A 19,112-nucleotide genomic window follows, 5' to 3' on the forward strand; every position below is an offset into this window, starting at 1 on the left:
CAGTACTACCCGCGCCGCGTGCTACCGCGAGTACCTGCCCGTGTACCGGGCCGGGTACCCGGAGCCCGTGTTCGACAACGCCAACTACAACGCCGCGGATCAAAGGGAGCGTGAGTACTCGTTGATGTGCCGCCAACGGATGACCGACCGGCAGTACTACCCGCGCCGCGTGCTACCGCGAGTACCTGCCCGTGTACCGGGCCGGGTACCCGGAGCCCGTGTTCGACAACGCCAACTACAACGCCGCGGATCAAAGGGAGCGTGAGTACTCGTTGATGTGCCGCCAACGGGTGACCGACCGGCAGTACTACCCGCGCCGCGTGCTACCGCGAGTACCTGCCCGTGTACCGGGCCGGGTACCCGGAGCCCGTGTTCGACAACGCCAACTACAACGCCGCGGATCAAAGGGAGCGTGAGTACTCGTTGATGTGCCGCCAACGGATGACCGACCGGCAGTACTACCCGCGCCGCGTGCTACCGCGAGTACCTGCCCGTGTACCGGGCCGGGTACCCGGAGCCCGTGTTCGACAACGCCAACTACAACGCCGCGGATCAAAGGGAGCGTGAGTACTCGTTGATGTGCCGCCAACGGATGACCGACCGGCAGTACTACCCGCGCCGCGTGCTACCGCGAGTACCTGCCCGTGTACCGGGCCGGGTACCCGGAGCCCGTGTTCGACAACGCCAACTACAACGCCGCGGATCAAAGGGAGCGTGAGTACTCGTTGATGTGCCGCCAACGGATGACCGACTGGCAGTACTACCCGCGCCGCGTGCTACCGCGAGTACCTGCCCGTGTACCGGGCCGGGTACCCGGAGCCCGTGTTCGACAACGCCAACTACAACGCCGCGGATCAAAGGGAGCGTGAGTACTCGTTGATGTGCCGCCAACGGATGACCGACCGGCAGTACTACCCGCGCCGCGTGCTACCGCGAGTACCTGCCCGTGTACCGGGCCGGGTACCCGGAGCCCGTGTTCGACAACGCCAACTACAACGCCGCGGATCAAAGGGAGCGTGAGTACTCGTTGATGTGCCGCCAACGGATGACCGACCGGCAGTACTACCCGCGCCGCGTGCTACCGCGAGTACCTGCCCGTGTACCGGGCCGGGTACCCGGAGCCCGTGTTCGACAACGCCAACTACAACGCCGCGGATCAAAGGGAGCGTGAGTACTCGTTGATGTGCCGCCAACGGGTGACCGACCGGCAGTACTACCCGCGCCGCGTGCTACCGCGAGTACCTGCCCGTGTACCGGGCCGGGTACCCGGAGCCCGTGTTCGACAACGCCAACTACAACGCCGCGGATCAAAGGGAGCGTGAGTACTCGTTGATGTGCCGCCAACGGATGACCGACCGGCAGTACTACCCGCGCCGCGTGCTACCGCGAGTACCTGCCCGTGTACCGGGCCGGGTACCCGGAGCCCGTGTTCGACAACGCCAACTACAACGCCGCGGATCAAAGGGAGCGTGAGTACTCGTTGATGTGCCGCCAACGGATGACCGACCGGCAGTACTACCCGCGCCGCGTGCTACCGCGAGTACCTGCCCGTGTACCGGGCCGGGTACCCGGAGCCCGTGTTCGACAACGCCAACTACAACGCCGCGGATCAAAGGGAGCGTGAGTACTCGTTGATGTGCCGCCAACGGATGACCGACTGGCAGTACTACCCGCGCCGCGTGCTACCGCGAGTACCTGCCCGTGTACCGGGCCGGGTACCCGGAGCCCGTGTTCGACAACGCCAACTACAACGCCGCGGATCAAAGGGAGCGTGAGTACTCGTTGATGTGCCGCCAACGGATGACCGACCGGCAGTACTACCCGCGCCGCGTGCTACCGCGAGTACCTGCCCGTGTACCGGGCCGGGTACCCGGAGCCCGTGTTCGACAACGCCAACTACAACGCCGCGGATCAAAGGGAGCGTGAGTACTCGTTGATGTGCCGCCAACGGATGACCGACCGGCAGTACTACCCGCGCCGCGTGCTACCGCGAGTACCTGCCCGTGTACCGGGCCGGGTACCCGGAGCCCGTGTTCGACAACGCCAACTACAACGCCGCGGATCAAAGGGAGCGTGAGTACTCGTTGATGTGCCGCCAACGGATGACCGACCGGCAGTACTACCCGCGCCGCGTGCTACCGCGAGTACCTGCCCGTGTACCGGGCCGGGTACCCGGAGCACGTGTTCGAGAACGCCTGCTTGAGTACTTATCACACCCCCCTAGCTATTACATGTTAACCCCCTTATTCACGAAACTTTACAGACCTGATTTACATAGTTAAAATATGTTTTATCCCTTTCTTACAAGTCAAAATGACAGATAGGGACAAACGATTATTAGCTGCTAATTGAGGTTTGTAGCGTTTATTTACTCACATGATTGATATTTTTCAGTGACCTCTATTATTATATTTATTATATGAAAATAAGGGTTTTATTATTAAGGAGGAGGAGGAATTAAGGAGATCAAAGATAACCAAAGGTAGGGGATGAAACAACTCTAACTCACTAATTATTCGTTTATTAAAGTCGTCAGCCAGGGGTCTTACAAAAAGTGCGGTTGACGTCAAACCACTTATAGGATGATTTCAAATAGTATTTTTGATTTTCATAAACAATTATCACTTATCATTTATCAACCTCTTTATTAAACGATATCGCCACTTGAAATGAGTAAGTACGTTTTTGACTGACACATTGTCAATCAGATGAACAATAAATTGACTTCGTTATTGTTTAGCTATTGTATCTTCACGATTATATTTAACTAAAATTTATATTTACTAATGTATAAGAAAACGCTCTAAAATGTCATCTTTACTCGAATATTGTGGCAATTTTCCGTTTTTGGAGGTACGTGACAAACACGTATACTGCTCTTGCTGTAAATCAAGATATACCAACGAAGGTAAGCAATATTAAAAGACATTTATTCGTGAAATTTATTTTATTCACTACATCACCCTACCACCTGTATTATTAATTCCATGGATTTATTTACGATTATTTTGTTACTTCATTAATACTACTTTGCTACTACATGTCACACGGAAGTTTAAATACAAACTCAAACATCATCCTGTGTGCAAGATTACGTCATTTTTACGTCATCCGCACTTTTTGTCCGACTCCTGGTCGTCACTGTCGATGTTGAAGGAAAACTACCATCGCCCACACTGCCAACTGTCCATCGGTGGACCTTATTACAAAAGGCATAAGGATCACCGATGGATGGATGGATTGAAGAGTGTTACTAAAGTCAGAAAGTCAGTGTTGTATAGATTTAACACTTTGAACGCCATCGCCATCGTGAACCTTGTTGTAATGCACGAAGGTTGATATTGGGTTGTAGCCGCACGCGTTAGATGACGTCTATGACGGTCAAACGGTTAAACATTTTTTTTTAAAACGCTTGATACCAAAGAGAGTATAGATGCGGATTGTCAAAGTAAATTATGTAGCCGTAGCCACTGTAAATTTACTGCCATCTTTCGACAGAATATAAAACTGATAGAACGCCATTTGACTTTGGTTGGTATTAAATGTAGTTTTGTTGACAGTGCCGCCAGAGCCGCGTCCGGACTTCCGGATGGACTCCAACTACGTGCTGGCCAACAGGGAGCAGCGGAGGCTGGAGACGTGGCCGCCGGTCAACGAGGTATCACCACAGCACACCAATTTGCACTCTAAACCCCTTATTCATAAACGTTTACTAAAGTTGACAAGCCGATAATAATCGTTTGTCCCTTTCCATCATACCTATACGTCGGAAGGGGACAAACGATTATTATCTGCTTGTCAATTTTAGTAAACGTTTATGAATAAGGGGGTAACTCCTTGAACACAGTGGCGTGTTTTATGGTGCGTTCATACAAACACAAGCTTACAGATGTATACCAATGTATATATTTTATATTTAACGGCCTCTTAGCCTAGTCGGTAGTGACCCTGCCTACGAAGCAGGAGGTCCCGGGTTCGAATCCTGGTAAGGGCATTTATTTGTGTGTTCATCACAAATATTTGTTCCTGAGTTATGGATGTTTTCTACGTATATAAGTATTTATACATGTGTGTGTATTATATATATAGTCGCCTAGTACCCACAACAGAAACCTTATTGAGCTTACTGTGGGACTAGGTTGATCTGTGTAAAATTGTCCTATAGTATTTATTTATTTTCTTTATTAAGGAAAACAAACAGCATCATTTATACATAGATATTATGAATGAATGTAAGCTATCCGCATACATGTTATGGTTTGAACCTAATATAATTTCACATACGATAAATAATAAAGGTACACTGTGGGTGATTCAATTTTACAGACGAAATATTTAATGTACTGAAATATCATATATTATCTATACAGCTACAAATTATGTCTTAGTATTTGCTAGGTCTTATCTCTGGGTAAACGCGCATTTTTGAGTTTTTATATGTTTTTCGATATGTTCTCCTAGATATAATATATATAATATACAAGATTTTTTTTCCGTTTAAAGGTATAAGATAAAATTATTCATCTTGTTGGCATACACACTGTTGATTATATTACCTTTAGTGATATAACTTTCAAAATTATACCATATGTTGTTATATCGAATGAAAATAGATCATTTATTGTCATAGCGATCATTACACACCCGGAAATAAGGTTATAGTTTTTTCTCGTTTTTTCGATTAAAGTTTATATTGGAAATAGCTCTTTTGATAGACACTTCTCGTTTGTTTCATGAGGGAACTGTTAAGGCACATGCAAAATATGAGGGATAGTTTTGGGTGATACTAAAAAAAATTTTAATTAAGTATTTAAATATGGTTACTGAGTGGGACCCATGAAACACTTGGACGCATTCAACCCCAAATAGTGGGAACATGCCGATGATAGGGTCGAGTGGAGAAAACAAGGGGAGGCTTTTGCCCAGCAGTGGGACACGAAAGTAGACTTTAAAAAAAATCCGCATCAATTGTTGATATATATATGTCGGCGGCCGATAGTAAGATCAGGCATACCGTGAAATTCCTAGGCATATCATGAAACGTGATACTCTTTGACTCGTTCCCTGAGTCGACGGAGCCCCGCTACGCGGGGCTCCTATTTCAGGGCAGTTTGCCCTTCGGGCATCTGAAGCAACTTAACGAACCTATCCTACCTATATATTGGTTTAATGTGACTATCGTCAAAACATTACACAGGAACTTTACGATCTGCCTGATCTTACGATCGGCCGCCGACAAATATATATATATATATATATATATAGTGATGCGCATTTCGGCGGATTGCGGACTATATATATATATATATATATATATATTCATTTTATTGTAAATTGTGTTCCAGGCGTTCTTCGAGGGCGTCACCAATGTGATGCAGCCGTTTGCTAATAACACGGAAGATGTAAGTTATCACTTAAGATGCAAGTTGTCACTTGAGATGCAAGTTGTCACTTGAGATGCATGTTGTCACTTAAGATGCAAGTTGTCACTTGAGATGCAAGTTGTCACTTGAGATGCAAGTTGTCACTTGAGATGTAAGTTGTCACTTGAGATGCAAGTTGTCACTTGAGATGCAAGTTGTCACTTGAGATGTAAGTTGTCACTTGAGATGCAAGTTGTCACTTGAGATGCAAGTTGTCACTTGAGATGTAAGTTGTCACTTGAGATGCAAGTTGTCACTTGAGATGCAAGTTGTCACTTGAGATGTAAGTTGTCACTTGAGATGTAAGTTGTCACTTGAGATGCAAGTTGTCACTTGACATGCAAGTTGTCACTTGAGATGTAAGTTGTCACTTGAGATGCAAGTTGTCACTTGAGATGTAAGTTGTCACTTGAGATGCAAGTTGTCACTTGAGATGCAAGTTATCACTTGAGATGCAAGTTGTCACTTGAGATGCAAGTTGTCACTTGAGATGTAAGTTGTCACTTGAGATGTAAGTTGTCACTTGAGATGCAAGTTGTCACTTGAGATGCAAGTTGTCACTTGAGATGTAAGTTGTCACTTGAGATGCAAGTTGTCACTTGAGATGCAAGTTGTCACCCAACCAAACAAGATGTCCGCGCCAGGCCACAACAATGTCGTCATATAGAGCAGTAGTACCACGATCCCGACTATCGAGTCGTCCGGCCTGGGAACGAAATCATAAATTGAACCGAAGTACATACCACCACTAAAACTTGGTGGAATTGAGTTAAAAAAAACCGGGCAAGTGCGAGTCGGACTCGCGCACGAAGGGTTCCGTACCATAATGCAAAAAAAGGCAAAAAAAACGGTCACCCATCCAAGTACTGACCCCGCCCGACGTTGCTTAACTTCGGTCAAAAATCACGTTTGTTGTATGGGAGCCCCACTTAAATCTTTATTTTATTCTGTTTTTTTGTATTTGTTGTTATAGCGGCAACAGAAATACATCATCTGTGAAAATTTCAACTGTCTATCTATCACGGTTCGTGAGATACAGCCTGGTGACAGACGGACGGCAGAGTCTTAGAAATAGGGTCCCGTTTTACCCTTTGGGTACGGAACCCTAAAAATGTCACTCAGTTGAGGTATCTGGGGCACTGGGTCACCGAGGACCTATCTGACGACCTTGATGTGGAGCGGGAGCGTAGGGCATTGCCGGTGACAGGCGTGTCTCACTCCGCGATTTCGTCGCTTTGCTACAGGTAGCTAAAAGTGCATCCGTTCGGTCCCAATTTTGGGGTTTGCCATAAGCCGCGCGTGGCGCTGTCGCCACCTAGCGGCCATATCTGTGCTGATCGTAACATACGCGTTTTGTTAAAGAGTGAGTCTTCTGTACGTAGTACTATTATTTATTCTGTGCCGGTGAGAAGCAACATGTTGGCTCGCAGGTTGGCACGTTGCACGAGGACCCTCGAAATAACTCTCTTCAGGGCATTTTGTCAGTCTTTTTATCCCTTCAAGTGGCGCCAGCAAGATATACCAAGTGTATTTGTGTTACTCACGGTATACTATCCTTGTCTAACTCGCTACCTAATTTTGGGCGCCAGAAGAGCGTAACTATACCTAAATGCGTTCAATTTCACGTCTAAATACGGCAACACCACATTAACCACTGATGGCCGACAGTTTATTGGTTTTCGCATCGACCCGCGAGTGGTGGGCCGCCAGTTTACTGCTTTTCGATCCGACCATTAACGGGTTTGCCGCCACTTGAAGGGTTATACTTGCAGCCTGTGGGTCAAGTGTACGCAGAGGTCTCTCAATGCCTTACGCATTCAGTATAATAAATAACGGTTTCAGAGTGTTGTTGGGGTTGCCTCGATGTTTGCCGAAGCTCGCGTGGATGGCTTCCAAGCCATAATGCGCAAGAGAGTGGCCTCCCTGACGCGCCGTGTTAGGGACAGCCCCAGCAGCCTTCCGAACACTGTTATTGATAATTTACAGTGTCAAATAGTGCTCAAATGGAACGTAATGCACTTGGGCCATAGAGGCGCTGTTAGGCAAGTTACATAAGAAAAAGTTTTAGTTTAATTTAATTTATTGTATAAATTATGTATGTAATGAAATTATTGCAATGTATGGATCTTGTTATCCGAAATAAATATATTAAATATATAAAATAAAATACCCGATAGTCGGGTTTCCGGCACTGAATGTGTTAACATCTGATCTATCGAAAAAGGCTAAAAAGTAAAATTAGATTTATGGGACATTCGTCCTTTTGAGTTAGCACGGCAGTATAATATTGCGATATATCCGCGCTTGCTTGATGAAATCGACCGTTTTTATTGATTGTCGTGTATATGGCAGATGTTCGGTCCGGGAGACCGCAGGGTGGTGGGCGCGGACCGCCTCGCCAACCCCGACCGGAGCTCGTCTGCCTACTGCCGCGCAGACGAAGTAAGTACAGGCAGCCAGGCTTTGAAACAGCCGCCATCAGATACATCGGAGCGGCCGAGGTGATCAAAAACATCTGAACACGCACTCTAACGCCTTGAAAATAGAGGCGTGTTCAGATATTAATTAGTGTGCGCCTTCGCCGTTCTGATGTATCTTATGGCGACTGTACATATTTTGTATATGAATCTAATTGTGTAGATGCCGGGACGTTAGTTTTCGCCCTAAACATTTAAAAGTTCTTGCAAACTTCGTTCCGAAACTACCGCAATAATAGTCTTAAGTGGCCCTTTCAAATCCTGAAAACAAATGCAACATTGCCCACGCTTTTAACTTTGCCCATCATTTGAGCTTTTTGGGAAAAGTAAAGTCTCCAATTGACAATATTTGAAATGCCGGTGGTTTATTTGGGTCAAAATTCCTTTACAACGAAAAGAATGTCGACCCATTCATGCCGCAACATGTTTTTCAACGTATATTTGTTTCTAAACGGATATGTCAATGGTTTCTGTTACGGCTGTACCATCGCCCGCGCTCTGTCCATCAGCGGACCTTATGCCTTTCGTATTAAGATCCACCGATGGACAGTTAAGAGTGTTGGTTTTTGTACTCAAATCATTTGTTTTTAGCAGGAATTGGAAGAGGAGCTCGAAGCGCTCGCGCGCCGCATCGACACGGAGTTCAAGAGCGCCGACTAGCTTTACACTAACTATGTTAGTACACAGTACCCCTTCACTAAAATATTTTGATAGAGTCCATTTAAATCAGTGGTTCCAAACCTAACCAGGCGAGGCGCACTCCGCGATTTCGCTGCGTCGCTACAAGTACATGCAGCCCACACTAATTTTGGTGCCTAGCAGTAGCAACTGCCGCGCACCGCTACGGAACGGACGCCTGCTCGCTCTTGCCCCACCTTGTCGTAACTCATATATGTCGTAATAGGCACGTTTTGTTAGAGAGTGAACCAGAAGTACCTAGTACTATTATTTATTCTGTGGATGTACACAGAATCGCCTTTTGTTGACTTTATTCGACTTAACAGTTGATGGTCTCTGGTAGAAAATAAGTCTACTGGTCCCTAAACATATTCAGTGCCAGCGCGTGCTACGCGCTACGAGCGTAACCGGTAACATTGCAAAACGCGTATGCAGGGAAAAGCGACTGTGGCCACGTGTCGCCAGGGACGTTGGATAAAGTGGCGCGACGTTGCCGCACTTCACTCGTCGTGTCTGGCAACATCGCGGGACACGTGTCGCCAGAACTCGTGGGATGTCGCCAGAAACGTCAGGTGAAGTTTCGCGAACTCGTGAGTTGCCGCAGGAAGTTTGTCCCCCAGTGTATCCCTAGCTTTATCAATAAAAGGAAGAGCCACTGATCTAAACTCTGTATCAACTTTGCAGCTACAAAGTGCGGAAATACTATTTATAAATTTCATATTTTCACATACACTATGTCGCTTGCAGAGTTAGATTTGATGGACTCTGGTATGTTAATTTCAAGATCGAATTTATCTCTCATGTTCTCAAAAGTTTCGAGTTCTCCCAGATGTCACAGGGCAAAAAAAATCCTTTTGGGGACAAAAGAGATGACTCATGTTTTTCTGTGTGTCTATGACTCGTATTGAAAACATGCGCCAAAATATCGTCCTCATGTGTAATTTACAAATAATCTCGTCCGGACGAGGATTGCTGGCTTCGTGTTATAAAACGACCTCGCTAGTTAACTCGGCCGGCAACCCCTTTACCTGGCTGTAATTTAACTGCCTGCCTGTAACATCAGGTGTTTTGAAGTTGAACTACTTCTCGCATATGGGTTATATTTATATGACCAACAAAAAGATTTAACCGTAAATATTTTTCTGATCACTCTTGAGCAATGTTCTTTTCGAATAATGCTCTAGTGGGATTATTATTAAATTTGTAGGTATTTAAAAAAAGAAACGCATCTATAAAATATATGCAACATTGACCACTTTTAACTTTGCCCAGCGTTGGAGCCTAAAGATGATGCATTACAAGACTTAAAATTAAACATATACAATGTTTGAAATAAAATATTAAATGAATTTGTAAAAAAAAAATATGAATTATAAGTGGCAGTGGCACGGGCATACCTATTCTTGACAGATTTTAAATTGAGTCTAAACTAATACGAAACTGGAAAGTGCAAGGCACGAGTACTTGGTAGGTACGTCTATTATTATTTGTCTGTAGCTCTATGTTATACGAGACAAGAGACAACTATTGACTTGTATGACTACGCTTAGGTCTGCTTATTTTGACAAACTCAATTACGTTTTTTTTTTGCACTAGTCTACGTAAGTCTAATGAACTGTTAGTCTTTTTCACACTCTTCACTTACCCAAATTTACCTTATACAGTGTTTTATTATACGCAAGCCTTTTTTTTGTTATAACTTAAGCTTAAGTTATTGAATAGTTTTAAGTGTTTCAAATCGTTTCACGATTTCCATTTTTGACGACAGAGTTGTCGTGTTATTTTGACAGTGGTGATTTGATAGGATAGTATTATATCGAGTCAAATCAGGTAATTTTTATAAAAGTGTGCTATTGAGGTATTGAGTTGTAACCACGCTCCAGTATTTTTGGGTCATTGTCGTAATTTTCTCCTAAATTACTTTTTTTGTGGACTAACTCGTATCTGCATTGTATTTTCTCACGTAGCATAATTCAAATTTTGAATTATACATACATACCTACACGAAATAGCACTTCTATTACCGAAAATTTATTATAATTAAATATTATGCAGCTTTGCCCAGTCACATATGGCACAACACGAGAAAAGAGATAAGCTCATGTAGAATATAATACTTACATCAAATAACATATATTAATCGTTTCCATGCCAACGACGATAAGCATCATTTGTTAATAGGCGGGTCCACACAGAACGAGCCACCTCGCAAGGAAATTGCCGCGCGGAGCAGATCGGTCCGGCCCGAGGCAATGAACCCGAACTTTTTTTTGAAATAATCAGTGGGCAAAGTAAGAATGATATAATATGAGCTTTTTGAAGGATATATTTTTATTACTTATATATCGGTTAGTTGTTATAGCTAGTTCACGTAAATTTAATTTTTTTATACGAATATCTTATAAATTGGCAAATATATTCACAATAATATACAGATAAATCACATACAATAGTCTCGTTTAGTGCCATATATGACTACTAAATTGCATAACAAGGACCTGGTTCATGGTTTACACGAAAATAAAAACTTGTAGGGAAATGCGAGGTAGGTACTTGCATCGTTAAGACATATGAGATACTATTTTCATCATAGACGTGACAACTATTAAACTATTATGCGATCGCCCATATTTTGACAGCGGGCAAAGTCGAACTAAAGTATCATGTCAGTGGGCAAAGTTAAATTAAATTTGCCGTCATCCCTGACATGTAAATCTTCAGTGAGGGCTCATTACGAAAAAAAAACAAATATCAATAAGTGTGTCAGAAAAATACGGTCTTGTGTTAAACGCTTACATATAGAGGGTATGTGTAGGTACATGATTTAGTCTCATGTCAAATTGTCAACATACATTGGTCAATCATTATTTTAACACTCATATAGATTTAACGTCATCCGACAAAGTTACATTTGCACTCTGTAGGCCATTGTTTTTCACAATTTTTGATTCGTGACGTAAAAAACGGAGTGCAAAATTAATTTTGAATCTTTATTAGAATTTACCGACTGTTACTTTTGAAATAGTAAGTATTATGAAAGTAACTCGTTTTAGATTTTATTTTATATTATTTTTAGTGCTATTTTGCAGTAGTAATATTAATCATAATAATTTCTAACAGAGCTGTATAGTATTACTGATAAGTTATCAGCGATAACACATCAAATCATAAAATTGAACTTGCTGGTATACTTCAAATATGACACAAATAGATAATAGTGTTACTATATCAAATTACTAGTATGTCAACATTGTTTATAATATATTTAAATACGCATGTTTATAATTTTAAATGGGCATTTGTCCTAGATCTTCAGTGGGCAAAGTTCCCGTAGAGCAAAAATGATTTCATAGCACTGAACTAAGTAAAATCAGCACGAGTAAGTGTGGCTTCGAGGTAAGTGTAACTGGCCCTCGCATTGGGGCCTGTTTACACATTGATTAGTGTTTATAGCGAGTCCATACATTTGCCACTAAACGCAAGTAGCAAATGTATGAACTTGCAATAAACACTAATCAATGTGTAAACAGGCCCCAATGTGAAGGTCAGCCACACTTAACCCGCAGCCACACTTACAACATTTTCGAGTAACAGTCGGTAGCTTTACACTATAGATATAATATTAGTGGCATATATCTTATGTGTGCTGTGTTACAGGATTTACTAAAGTCTTTAGACGACGTATAACTGCCCTTCTAGTATACTATAAAACTAGTACAGAAAGGTTTTTCTAGGCGTTACTATGGACAAATAAATTATAATATACGTACATAGGTAGCAATATGTCGTAGGGTTAAAATCACGATATGTTGCTTCTGGTGTCTGTTACAAAATAATTATAATCCATTTGTCTATATTGAATATTCTTAATAACTCTATCTTATTCTTGAATAAAATAAAATTTGCATCAATGTACATATATCATAACATATTTTCTATAATTTGGAATACGCCAATATACGTTATCAATTTATTTATTTCGCGTCGTATCGCGTTTTGAATTTAACTTAACCTACCTAAGTTAACCTAGGTACTAGAACTATGTAAGTAGTAATATTCAGGCATTATCGGGTGTTTTTTGACTGTTGCAATAAAAGAGTTTGTTTTTTAAAATTCATTTACAGTACATATGGCCCTACTTTACAGCACTAGTGCGGGAAAGAGCACTTTCCGTGCGTATGTCAAAAGTTAAAAAAATATATGTACTGTAAAACGTTGTACGATACACATGCGAATAGGTAACTCGCAACTCGTGTCTATTTACAACACTCCCTTCGGTCGTGTTTTAATTTATCGCCACTCGTTTCGAATTTCCTCTTTTCCGCACTTGTATCGTAAATAACTATTGACGTTTAGGCTTTGTGTGAACATTAACTCCCTTATTCATAAAATTTTACGGGCCTGATTTGGTTAAATTATGTTTTATCCCATTCCTACAAATACATAAGTCAAAATGACAGATAAGGACAAACGATTATTAGCTAATTCAGGTAGCGTGTTTATGAATAGAGGGGGGCTAGTGTTCTCTTTCAAAGATTAATTGTATAAGATGAGTAAAGTTTAAGAAGAAAATCGTCAGGTGAATACGAATAATTGTGGCTGTGGGGTAATTGTTACTGGCCGTCATATTGGGGCCTGTTTACACATTGATTAGTGTTTATAACGAGTACATACATTTCGCCACTACTTTGAAAAATTCTCGTATCTCGCACTGCTACCCAGAGTTAAAACGCAGTAACTCTGTACGCATCCCATACATTAGTTACCACATTTTTCTTTTGATTGACAGAAGAAGATACGAGTTTTTTTCAAAGTAGTGACGATTTGCCACTAAACACAAGTGGCAAATGTTTGAAATCGCCATATACACTAATCAATGTGTAAACATTAAACTATGCTATGCTCGGAGTTTCTCTACGTGATCGAATCAGAAATGAGGAGATCCGTAGACGAACTAAAGTCACCGACATAGCCCACCGGATTAGCAAGCTGAAGTGGCAATGGGCAGGCCACATTGCACGCAGAGAAGATGGCCGATGGGGTCGAAAAGTGCTCGAGTGGAGACCACGGACTAGCAAGCGCAGCGTAGGACGTCCACCCACAAGATGGACAGACGATCTTGTTAAGGTCGCCGGAAGACGCTGGATGCGGGTCGCTTCCAACCGGCACGTATGGAGGTCCAAGGGGGAGGCCTATGTTCAGCAGTGGACGTCTTATGGCTGAGATGATGATGATGATGATGAAACATTAAACGACCTCCAATGTGAAGATCAACCACACTTATCCCGCAGCCACGCTTATCCGTATTAACCAATATCTGCTTTGTGTAAACGGAATTGTCAAACGTCAACTTTTGTCAACCAACTTTCTAACACATTTGTCTTAGACTTTACACGCCTAATACAATCGTTGAATGTGTTTGTTAAATACTATAAGGCAGTTGACGCTTCTGTCGTGTGTTGACAACTTTTCTCCTTATAGTTTTTGTGTCGACTATTAAAATTATATGAGAGTACTTTCTTACTTAGAGTATTAGAAAAATATGTCAATCAAATTTGGATAAGCTGATATTTCTCTCGAGAAGTTGTACCCAAACGACTGATATTGTTTATGATAAACTAAATTCGTTCCATATGTTGTGATGATGTACTTTTTTGGTACTGAAAATATAATAACCGGTTTTTTAACGTGGTATCAAAATAATGATTCAAGTCAAGTTATAATACTTATAATACTTGAGATAGTGACCACTTAAGTTAAGTATACGTTTTTTTAGTAATACAGTAATGTAATTTTGGGTATAACTTCTACAAGAAGTCGTGTCACACTGGGCATAGAGTGTAGGTATTTTTGAGATATGATGTGCAACTGCACAGTGTGGCTACTTAAATGCGTCGGTAATACGTAGTATCGTCTGATATGTAGATAAGTTGCGTATAAATCGATATTTTGTCGAATAAGGAATGACGGGCAATTTATGATGTTTAATGGGTAGTAGTACATTATTAGTAGTATTGGAGCGTCGTTAATAATAATGTAAGCACCAACCGCCATAAAGGGACATGGAACGGAATTTCCGATATTTGCGAAATTTCCACATAAAAAGCTGAATTCGAAAGGTTAAAAAGCTTTTTTATCCTATGAACAAGACATAAATAATAAATCACCAATCCGAAGTTTAAGAATTCGGTAAAATACGAGAAAATATGTCGGACGATAAGACGATAATTCGCCGCACTAGTATTTTCATCCTTTCTCTCGCTGTCTAGTTGGGAACGTTTCATAACTATTAAATAGTTATAAGATTTTGATTCGGTATCGGTACGCCTAAAAAACTGGTAGCAGTATACCGGTAATTAATGGTACCGATTTACCGTTAGTTTACTGCTATTTTTATCGTTATTCGGCTTCGTGCAAATATGTTCATTGACTTAGTAATCTGAACTCTGAGCCGACATTCAGTGCCTTTAACTTTGCTTAGTTATACATCACAGATTTTACTTTAACTGCGTTTTAACGGTTATTTTTCACAAGACCACGTTTGAAACGCTCCCAAATAAATCCAAGTAGTGCGTAGCTTTCTTCGGTAATGCTAGAGTAAATAGTAATATTTTTGGTATATAGGGAGCGACATCTAAGGCTGGTGATACATCTTATAATAATGTTCAACCCGCACTTCATTCTTACCATCAATACCGGTACCTTTCAGGCCGTTACCAAAAAAACGTGTTAAATAACGGTATAGGATGGAGTGTGGGTGGAGCGTTGATGAAAAATAACGTAAGGCTGTAAAATAGATTTAGCTGAGAGATACAATTCAACGCCTATTTTGTAAATATAATTATTTTGTGATAAGGAATGTTTTGAAACTAATGGCGATGTTGGCGACGTGCTTTTCTGAAAAATCGCTGTCCTGCTCACTCTCAATGTGTAGAAAAGGATGGACGGTTTTGGGACAGTTGCGTCGTCTTATTTTTGTAGTATCAAACGTTTTCATTTTTTTATAGAGCAATTAATCTATATTATCCTTTTAAGATTATTAATGAATTTGTTTTACGACAGTGTTATTTTGTCGTAAAAACAAATGTTGTCAGTCCTTCTCTGCAATATTCTGCAATCTAAGTCCTCTAGTCGGTATTTTTTCGGGTACCATAAATATGTACCTAAGTGGTACCATTTACTGGGTACTGCACGATAAATTGGACTAGATTTTTGTTGATAAACTTAGTGCAATCGTATATTAGTTAATTCTGAAGTATTGCTCGTTTTTATGTTATTTACTTCCTTTGTAATAATTTTTCAGTCTGTTATAGACTGTCGCATACTGATGTGCCGTCGTAAAGATTGCGAAATTGCGAAAGTTTCATATTGCATATTTTCGGAAACTTCTCATAGTACTGTCTCTTAATTGTTCGTGTCCGAAATGAAAGTTTCCTTAATTTCCTATGAAACTTTCCTGGAATTTCCGGAAACTTTTTTCAAACTTTCGGCCGCTTGCACATCTGTACTGTCACATAATAAATCTGCCTAAACTAACAAAATACTGGACGACAGGTAAATATCTACCGAGTCACGCTATCGAATGCAATTTACACTAGGGGTACAGTTGCACCAATAATAATTGAGTCGAATTACTTTAGCAGCGAACGTCTAGATTCACAGGCGATTGGTGAAGAAACTCTGCGGTTTTTAACTTGTACAAGGTAGCTGAGTTTTGGGACTAAAATTATTTCATGTGTGTATATAGCCTGCTGTTCATTGAGTACACTCTTCGAAAGACTGGCCATTCTCCGATTGGGTCGGTTTTTCCGAACTCGCCGCGAGTACAGCCGAAATTACATTTTTCCTTAACATAACACAAATCAGCTTCATTCAATCAAGCCTTCAACCAGTCCATAGCTGACCATAACATCTTACCAGCCCCCTCAGTTAAATGGTAGACCTATTTAAAACAAACGACTCGTGTAACCTGTATCTGAAGGGATGTAGATATAAGCCACCAAATTATTTTTAGTAATATTTTTTTCCTAGGAAAAGTCATATTTATCGCGTCGCGGTCTGTTTCAAGGCCAGGTTACTAATAATTTAAGTGATTTGTTTTTTGTGCAATTTGTGCTGATGCGTTATGTTTTATATACTGTTCACTTTTTCATACGTTTTTTTGCTATTGAGTAAAATTATAATTAAACCCCTAACTTTGCCGTTGGTGCCCAACTTCGCCTAATAAACCCATTCTCGTATTTAATGCCTAATGGTATAAACTACCAGGTATTAAAAATGTTTTTTTTTTAAAGTGAACAGTTCATATATTCGCACCCAGCGTTGCTCAGTCTCGATCTTAAGACTAATTGAAACGACTATTTAAGTAGCGAAATAATCATATTAGTATTTATTTATTATTTAGCGTTAACTTGTTTGGGCTTGCTTTCATTGTTAGATGTCAGATAGTGTAAGGCACTTACGACGTATCACAAGTATGGTCAATACGGATAAGGGTGGTAATAAATTAACACTAATCAATGTGTAAACCATATTGGGGGCTGTTTACACATTGGTTAGTGTTTATTGCGAGTTCAGACATTTGTTACTTGCGTTTAGTGGCACATGTAATCAACTCTCAATAAACACTAATGAAACTTTATTGACAAAAACAAAGAAAGAGATAAACAAACAACCTACAGATAAAACATTTGGCCTAGATCGCCGTCAATGGGCAAGGTGCCTAGAAGGCTGGCCGTATTTCCCCGCTGTAGGTATGGCTATACTAATACGCTGGGTGAAATAGTGACCAGGTCATCAGAAGCCTCTATGAGGCGCGCCGACAAGTCTTTGTACGCACACTTGGCCCCCATGGCCCCAAAGTTTCGACACCAAACGCCGCAAATGTGTAGCTGCTTCCCAGAGCGGCATATTGGCGGCGCTTGAGGCTTTCGGCTGAGGAAGGAGAAGGAGCGCCAGCAGAATCTTTGGTGCTCGGAACATGGGACGGTGCCAGGGTACTAATAATTACTTACTAATGAATTCGTAAACCGGCTCCAGTGTGAAGGTCAGCCACACACTGACCCGTAATGACCGTACTTGTGCATTAGGTATGAATTAAAAAAAACTTGTTTTTTATAAATACGACAACAATAAATTAACATGACGTAAAAACGTAACTATTTCAAATGATATTATTCGCCTTTAGGTTGCACAGTTTATAAACTTTAAATTTTGACTTAAAGAGACTTGACTGTTCACTTGTCCGAGTGAGACGAAACGATCAGACAGAAACGGATAGTAATATACTTTGTGTATATCTCGTTCTAGTAGATAACTGCGTCTCTAGGTGGTGTACGTAGTAATGATTCATATATAGCATAAGATGTGTAAAGTCGTATTAAACAGCGTTATACTTGACAGTTAAAGAAAATAACGGCACCATGTATGACAGGTACCGAAATTGTGAAACTTCAACTCTTGAACCGTACAGCGCCATCTGTCAAATTTGAAGCACTAATTTGTATTAGACTTAACACGTCTGATACACTCGTGGAATCTTTGCACGTCTAAAAATATGCAGACAAAGATGGCCCTTAGTCTGGGGTCTTAGTGGGGTGGCCCCCACACTAGCGTCTCCGGAGCGTCGGCGTCCAGTCAACTCTACGGCTGCTGCTCCACGCAACGTTGACGCAACTGATCAACGACGCCATTTTTCATAGCGCTGACTAGACGCCAACGCTCAAAAGACGCTAGTGTGGGGTGGCACTAACGAAAATAAAATCAATGCGGGTAAGTGTGGCTGGTTGATTAGTGTAGGTAAGGTTGATTGCGAGTTAATACATTTGCTACTTACGTTTAAATCGCAATAAACACTAATCATTGTGTAAATAGGCCCTGGTACGAAGGCCAGTTACACTAATCTCGCAACCGCACTTATCTGCATCGGCCTTATTTTAATAGTATTCTAAGTTTACATACGAATATACTTAAATACCGTCATTATTTTCACTGTAATTAAAATATAATATACTGTACACGCGAAATCCGCCCGTGAAATTTCCGTCACACCACGTTACTTTGAATGCATTTAATTGTGTAAAAATATAGTTTAAGGATAATTTAAACAAATCACTAAATTGTTTTTCTAATCATTAGGTAATTATTGTATGTTTTTAGTAAAATTAGTAGCTTGAGGAACTGTTCGATGGAATGTTTTTAAGTTTCAAATTTAGTTACGATATTCAATTCTGGTAGAAATACGTAATGAATTGTTTATTTTCCTCTTTAATTTGGATAAAAGCAAAAGAAAATAAAGAATGATTTAAAATAAAAGAGAAAAACAGTTTCAGCTTCAATTTCATTAGATTTAATGAATTATTTATTTTCTTCTACATTCTGTATAAAAGCAACAGAAAATAATAATGATTAACAGTAAAAAAAATACGTGAGAATAAAACAGTTTTGGTATATTCTTGGCTAACAGTTGGTGTATATTTTGTGCAATAAAAAAAATAAAAATGTTAGTCTGACAGTTCCCTACGTAAGCTGCTGC

At 41.2% G+C, this 19,112-nt stretch overlaps 1 long non-coding RNA gene across 1 annotated transcript; it reads left to right on the forward strand.

Annotated features, from left to right (window-relative positions):
* Nucleotides 1-5,343: 5,343 nt before the first annotated feature.
* LOC134678980 (uncharacterized) lies at nt 5,344-8,576 on the forward strand. Its single transcript, XR_010100273.1, has 3 exons — nt 5,344-5,402; nt 7,776-7,865; nt 8,492-8,576. It is a non-coding gene; the product is annotated as an uncharacterized LOC134678980 (long non-coding RNA).
* The last annotated feature ends 10,536 nt before the right edge of the window (nt 8,577-19,112 follow it).

The sequence above is a fragment of the Cydia fagiglandana genome, chromosome Z (genome assembly GCF_963556715.1).
Source record: "Cydia fagiglandana chromosome Z, ilCydFagi1.1, whole genome shotgun sequence".
NCBI classification, from domain to species: Eukaryota; Metazoa; Arthropoda; class Insecta; order Lepidoptera; family Tortricidae; genus Cydia; species Cydia fagiglandana.